The sequence below is a fragment of the Hypomesus nipponensis genome, chromosome 9 (assembly GCF_054491055.1).
Source record: "Hypomesus nipponensis isolate SF chromosome 9, ASM5449105v1, whole genome shotgun sequence".
Taxonomy (NCBI): domain Eukaryota; kingdom Metazoa; phylum Chordata; class Actinopteri; order Osmeriformes; family Osmeridae; genus Hypomesus; species Hypomesus nipponensis.
In genome coordinates, this window is record NC_140369.1 from 8,668,176 (window position 1) to 8,675,729 (window position 7,554).

A 7,554-nucleotide genomic window follows, 5' to 3' on the forward strand; every position below is an offset into this window, starting at 1 on the left:
GAAATGGGAGAGCGGGCCTGGTAATAAGGAAACAATTAGAGCCCCAGTGGGCGGGGCCCAGCAGGGGGGGAGGAGACTGATCCCTGCCTGCCTGACCTGCTCCTCTGCTGCTGATCTTACAACCAGGCCCTCACACTCACCTCTCTGTCTGGCACTCACTGGTGTCTCTCTCTCTCTCTCTCTCTCTCTCTCTCTCTCTCTCTCTCTCTCTCTCTCTCTCTCTCGCTCTCTCTCGCTCTCTTTATCTTCTTTTATCACTTGCTCTCTCTCAATCAAGTTTCTTTTTCTGTTTGTCTCTCAATCTCAACCTTCATCTCTCATTCTCTCTCAATCACTTTGTCTTTGTCTCTGTCGCTGGCCTTCTAAGTCACACACACACTAACACGCACACTCCTTTCCTGCTCTCTCTCTCTCTCTCTCTCTCTCTCTCTCTCTCTCTCTCTCTCTCTCTCTTTCTCTCTCTCTCTCTCTCTCTCTCTCTCTCTCTCTCTCTCTCTCTCTCTCTCTCTCTCTGCCCCTCTCTCTCTCTCTCTCTCTCTCTCTCTGCCTCTCTCTCTCTCTCTCTCTCTCTCTCTGCCTCTCTCTCTCTCTCTCTCTCTCTCTCTCTCTCTCTCTCTTTCTCTGTCTTTCTCAGGAGAGCAGTGTTGTGTTTGTTCAATAGAAATGACACAAGACCAAAGTGATAACATTTGAGAAAACATTCCTATCTATTGAATGAGGCGGTAACTATTCTCCCCCCCCCCCTCCCTCCTCCCTCTGTGTGGTGTTTTGGGTGGATAGGCACCTCTCTGTTCCCCACCGAGGGTGCTTCAGCCTGGGTTGGCACCTCCACTTCTCTCCTGGTGGCTAATTTCATGTTCCGGTGCATCCTGAGACAGCTCATCCTGCAGCCAAATATTTGTGTTGGGAGGCTGGATAATCTAGGCCTGGGTACACTCTCACACACACACACACACACACACACACACACACACACACACACACACACACACACACACACACACACACACACACACACACATAAGACAAACACCACACAGTAACACATACACCACACACACAGGAGCCTCTGTCACTCACTGACACACACACACACACACACACACACACGCACACATGTACATGCACACATACAGTACAGTACACCATCCAAAGCACTGTATGGTCGTGTACTACAGCATGTGTGCATGTACTGTACTGTAGTATATATGGGTGTGTGTGTGTGCATGTTAAAATGTGCATAGTACATGGTGAATCCACTGTGACCAGGGTGGCAGCCATGTGGGTTACAGAGGATTAGGAGTGCAGCCATGTTTAAAGTTACACAGGGACTTCTGGCTTCATGGATGGTTGACACCAATACGGATGGACAGACAGAGACAGGGACAGAGACAGGGGTGGTGAGATAGAGTTCAGGACAGACTGAGAAATTATGAAATGGAAAACTTGAGAGATGGACACACAAGATCTCCAGTCTTATCTATCTATTATAAAAACACAATTTCCATTCCAGATAACCCTGCACAGCTACAAACCATTACTTAAGGCCAAGTTTAACCTGTAGCCAATCTGAAATTAACTTCCTGAAACATCTCCATTGAAAAATCATTCATTTTTCCTCTCTCGCTCTCTCTCTCAGCCTCACTCCATCCCAGTTTTAAAATGAGATGTTCACTTCCAACACCTTAATAAACTAAAAACCTTTCCGATGAATTGCAGGTCTTTAAGATTCATGTCCAGCTCTGTGCCTCCTGTTCCCCTTTCATGATTGTATTTAATCCACATCACATCTCTATTCAGAACAAATACCCTTCCATGACACCCCAGTCGGCACGCTGTGTCGCCCACCCCCGCCTGGAAGACTGATGGGGGAAGCGTGCCAGTACAGGGCAGCCAGCCCTCTGATGATGATATCCCTGATAAGACTTTTAGCTAATTACTCAGAACCCAGTGTGGGGAAAAAAGCAATGAGGCAGCCTGTTAACTGAATGGAGAGAGAGAGGGTGGAGGAGAAAAGAAAGGGACGCGGGTGTTGAAAGAGAGACAGATTAACATTTGTTCTTTTACATGCCTCCCTCTGCCACACACACAATAACTTTGCTTATACTAATTAACAATTAGCACAGACTGGCTGGCTAATTGTGTTATTGCTCCTAATCAAGGGGCTAATTACCAGAATGTCAATTTAGATTTAATTACTAAGTGCTTTGTTAATTCCCACTGAGCATAAGTTACCCTTTTCTCTCCCTCTCCTCTCTCTCTCCTTTTTTTTCTCTTCCTTGTTCTCTACGGAACCTTTGGCGTGTTCAGAGGTCCCGTGCTAGGATGGAGGAAGTGGGTAAATAAAAAGATAAATGAGAAGGTGTTTGAGCGGGGGACCAGTAGGCTCAGTCATTAATGAACAGATTTACCTCAGGGTCTCCAATTAGTCCCCTCTGCCTAACGAACATCACAGAGAGGAGAGAAGGGAGTGGGGGGAGGGGGGGAGAGAAATGAAGGTTGAGGAAAGGAGGGAAGAGAGGTGGGTTGAAGAGAGGAGGGTGGTGAGTTGAGGCGAGGAGAAGAGTGAAGAGAGGAGAGGAGGGTTGAGGAGAGGAGAAGAAAGGAGAGACTTTAAAGACATGTTTATTGGGCAGTCAAAACTGCCAGCTCACCGCCAGCTACAATAAAACAGTAATTGTTCTCGTATTTTTTCTTACTTATTCAAACAAACCCATTCAATAGAATATTTTAATTTCCAGACAAACCTAAAAAACGAAACAAAACTTCCCTAGTTACAACTTAAGCTCCACCCCCCTACACATCCACTGTGCACCAGGCACCCCTCACCCCCCTCACTCCCCTCACATCAACAAACACGCATGCACCCTGTACCCTGTACCAACACTGCCCTAGAATGAGGCACAGTGCCCTGCGCATAGTGCTGCTGTGGAAAAAGATTTGTCTGTAACCTTCAGTAGATTTCTACTGAATTGATGAAGTGTGTTGAAGACATTTTTTGGAGCGGTCACAAAAAAAAGTCAAGTGAGCTTCATAAAGTCTTCAGTAGTAAAGTAGTACACTCAGTGTGTGTTTATCATGGCATATTTGCTTGCATCCTATCCAACCACTGTCTGGTGCTGTTGTCTCACATTAACATTCCCTGGACTGCCTCTCCTTCACACACACACACACCTACACACGCGTGCACACACACGCACGTTGCCCCGTCTCTCGTAGCAAGCACTTTCACTCTCCTTCCAAACTGCCTGGCTCCTCATAGTCCTGCCAAAATACCATAAGACAGGGTATAATATATATAATTATCTCCACTTACATTAGCCATTATGCCAGTGGAGCATTGCCTGCAAAATGACACACGACCTGTCAAGACTTCATTCACGCCATTAATAAGCGTCATTAGTGTCTGCTTTGAATACCCCTCTTGCACACTGCAGTCATTTCAACATGTCATAGATTTTAATTTGAGGGTAAAAATAGCTGTGAGGATATTATGCACTCTCCCTGCTAGTCTTTGTGATCTTCTGATGTGGAGGAAGTTCACAGTGTGACCTTGGGTTTTCTCTTTATTGGAATTAAAACTATTACTGGTCTTTACTGCTGCTCTGCAGTGCTCTGGAGGCCTGGCCAGGGGGGCTGCAGGCCTTCTTTGTCAGGCCTATCAACAGTTTTCATGAGCACGGTTAAAAGCATTACTATGTGCTGTTGTAATGGCACCTTGAGTCTGTATAGAGCTCTCCTTTTCAATATCACCTGATAGTGGACGATGCGGAGGCCTCGAAGGGCATTATCCCGCTTATACCATGGTCACTTGCCAACAATTTTTTTTTTTACAAACATGAATTCATGTTTTCAGGCGTTTTTTTTTAATAAATATAACTTTTTAATATAACTTTTTTTTTTTACGCTAGCCAACTCTGATATTTTATAGTCCGCTCAGCTCATAGTCATAGAACCAACACCGGCTTTCCCTTGGCTGAGCTATTAGCCTGAAAGCTAACGTTATGCTAGCAAGATTCAGAGCCAATAACATTGTGTACGGTAGACAAACAGTAAATATAATTTGACAGTATGTTTGACTATAAGATTTGCTAGCTAACCAGCCATGTCACTGTACCAAAATCAATATCAAGAATTTCACGAACAATATTGGCCATATATTAGTATTAGGCTACAGTATAGAGGCAGAGAATGTCTAGAGGGTTTTCAAGGCGCGTCATCAGACAGGAAGTCGCCATATTGGAGGCACTCCGCATCACAACAAAGCACAGGCACTGAAGTATATACCAAACGTTGTAAATGGTTAATTATTGCCGTGTTTCAGGTTGTACCAATAGGACAGATCGAGAAAAACATTTGCAATATTATCGACTTCCAAAAGTTATTAAAAACCAGGGAGAGGAATGTCAGAGATTATCAAAGTAAAGGCGCTGTGTGGTTGGCAATGCTCAAGATCTACCAGGGAAAAAACACGATTGAGTCACTTGCCTACACCTTGAGTATTGCAATGATATCATACAGTTAAAGTTAGGTTGTTTAAAGACGTTATTGCATTACTTACTTTGGCCTTCACAACACAACGGTCGTTGATAACTTGGTACTGCGTCTCCCTCACCCATCCACACACCATCTGGTTATAGGCCTCCAAACCTTTGTGGGATTTAAGGTCTTCCGCTGTGTATGGTCTCGGCGAGAAAACCAGGTAGTTGACTATATCGGGATATGCAACTGAAGGAAGAATCACTGGGTGGTCACGGATCCAAGAGGGAGCTAACTCGTAGGGATCTGCACCGCCAATAAATCGTAATTTCTCGAAATATTGCGCATTTTCTTGTGGTCCAAGTCCTTCCCTAAATGCCATTGCATCTTGACCGTGTTTTGATGAGCTTTTCGGTTGTTTGGACATGGCTACATTCACTTCAAGTATCCAAAGCGCATAATACTCCATTGTACTCCGTACAGTTTTTTAGACCGAGTGCCTCCACAATGGCCGCGCATCCGGGTTACCGCCCAGAACGTGACGTTGGTGAAAACCCTCTATGGCCGCAGCCTGTGGAGCGAGTTGAATAGCAAATGGATGTGAGATGACCGCATCCAAGTTTACATATTCTCCAAACAGTGATTATAATTTGACAGCATGTTTAACAACAAGACTAGCCAACTATCGAGCCATGTCATTGTCCCCAAATAAAATCTATATTTTTAAGAAGAAAATAATCGTCCATGTGTAGAGTTGCTGCTTCTGTCGTGTTGGCCGCAGCCTGTCTGAAGTAGATTGACTAGCGAGGTGAATAGCGAATGGGATGTGAGATAAGCGGTTACGTGACACTGACACACTACATTCACTACATTCAAATAGGTTAAAATAAATATTGAAGTCACTCATTGTTGTAAATACAAGTAAGCTTGTTAAAGTCTTACAAAATTGTAAATGGAAGCTTTGACTCCTTCACTGTTGTTATGGTTACTTATTTCAGATATTTTTTACAGGCTCCTGTGTAGCCAGATGAATAATTTAGAACGGTGAAAAGACAGTTTTGCTGCAATGACGCAGTAGGTGTCCGTTATCACCCGATAATGGACACCCCTGCAGCCAATCAGAATTGAGTATTCACCCAGACCATGGTATAATGCCAAATAAGGTTCATCTTATTTGCATGTTCACATCATAATGGATGTCTTTAAATGTCATTTTTTTGATTGATGATTTTTAGTATAAAGCTTCAGGCTAACACCTTTAGGTAAAGATATATATATATATGACTGTTGTGCTACTCATGCATGGGTGTTGTGTTGTTTTGGGGGTGTTAGCATTTTTCCTGGCCTGGGATCACCCAGTGTTTGCAAGACAGTACAGGATTAGAGTCCCAAACATAGGAGTTACCAAGGAAACACTGGAGCACCACAAAAGTTCTCTTACTTCATTTCTTGTATTTATTTTAATATTCATGATGTGATATTTTAAGTCTGTGCGTGCTTGTGTATGTCGGTGTAGGAATTTGTGTTGGTGTGTCACTGTGTTTAGATGAGTGTGTAGAGGTGTGTGTATGTGTGTGTGTGTGTGTGGAAATGTTCAAGGAGGAAAGAGGTACAGGATCCTCCCACAGGTACGAGGGTGTGTGTGTGACTGATGTCTCCCAGGTACGAGTGTGTGTGTGTGTCTCCTGACAGACAGTGGCTCTTTGATGGTGAGCCAGTGAGGAGTCTCTCCTTGTTTACCTCTCCTTTGTGAGGCTGCTGTAGGCGCTAATTAACCAATGAAAAGACATAATCACCAGAGCCTGCTATCAACTGTGCACCTTGGCACACACACATGCACACCTACACACACAGTTGCACACATGCAGGGCCACACACACACACACAATCTCAAGATCAAACATTAATTTGAGGAATATTTTTCTCCAGGAAAAATGATCATCGAAAGATTCTTATGTTCAATTGAAATGCCATCTCCATACCTTTTAATTTACATTATGTAGAAAATGTTCACACATGAAATTACAAAAGACCAAAAAAAAGAGAAGAGAATCAAGAGAGAGAGAGAGAGAGAGAGAGAGGCAGAGAGAGAGAGAGAGAGAGAGAGAGGCAGAGAGAGAGAGGGTGAGGCAGAGAGAGAGAGAGACAGAGAGAGAGAGGGTGAGGCAGAGAGAGAGAGAAAGACAGAGAGAGGGTGAGGCAGAGAGAGAGAGGGTGAGGCAGAGATAGAGAGAAAGAGAGAGAGTCATTAATCCAGAGCAGTGACCCTTTTCAGCTGTGTTCTGAAGCAGACAGGGCTGAGGAGAGGAGAAGTGGGAGGAGGGATCGAGCGAGGGAGGGAGAGAGAGAGGGAGAAATGGAGGAGGGATGACTGGTAGGGAGGGGGCAGGGGGTGTGGGGCAGCATAGAGACAACCTCTCCTGCTTCATGTAAAGAGCCAATTAAACGGTAGAGAAGCCTGTCCTCACCTCCCAGGAAGTGACATGGGGACACAACCTGACACCCTCCCCTGCTCTCTGCTATCGGCCCCTCCACTCTCCTCCCATCATGCATCTGGCCTCCTGGCCCTAACCTCGGACCCTAACCCTACCCTTTTCATGTCTACTTGTCTCTCCTCATAAACAATCATTACATAACCACTCTTTTATCCCAAATTCAGTGTGGGTGTGTGTGTGTGTGTGTGTGTGTGTGCTTTCTCATAAAGTTTATTTTTGTTTCACAAAGACCTCATAATTATAAACCATTTCAAGCACAAGGCTGAGTATTTTCACCCAGGAATTAACCTTGTTGCCGAGTTTTGAGAAAACAGAAACTGTAAGTTTGTGTGCATGTGTGTGTCTGTGTACGTGTACTGAATGTGCGTGTGTGTTTTAATTGGTGTGTGTTGTCAGCAGGGGTGCTCCTCCATGTGATCTCTCTGTCTGCCCCTGTCTCTCCATCCAAATCCCTGGACCCTCACCAGCCCCTGTTCTCTGTCTACGTGTCTGTGTGTCTCTCTCTCGGTCTCTCTCTCTTGAAGTGAAAAGAGCGCATCGAGAGGATCAATATGCAGATGAGCGAGGGGGCTGGCAGGGT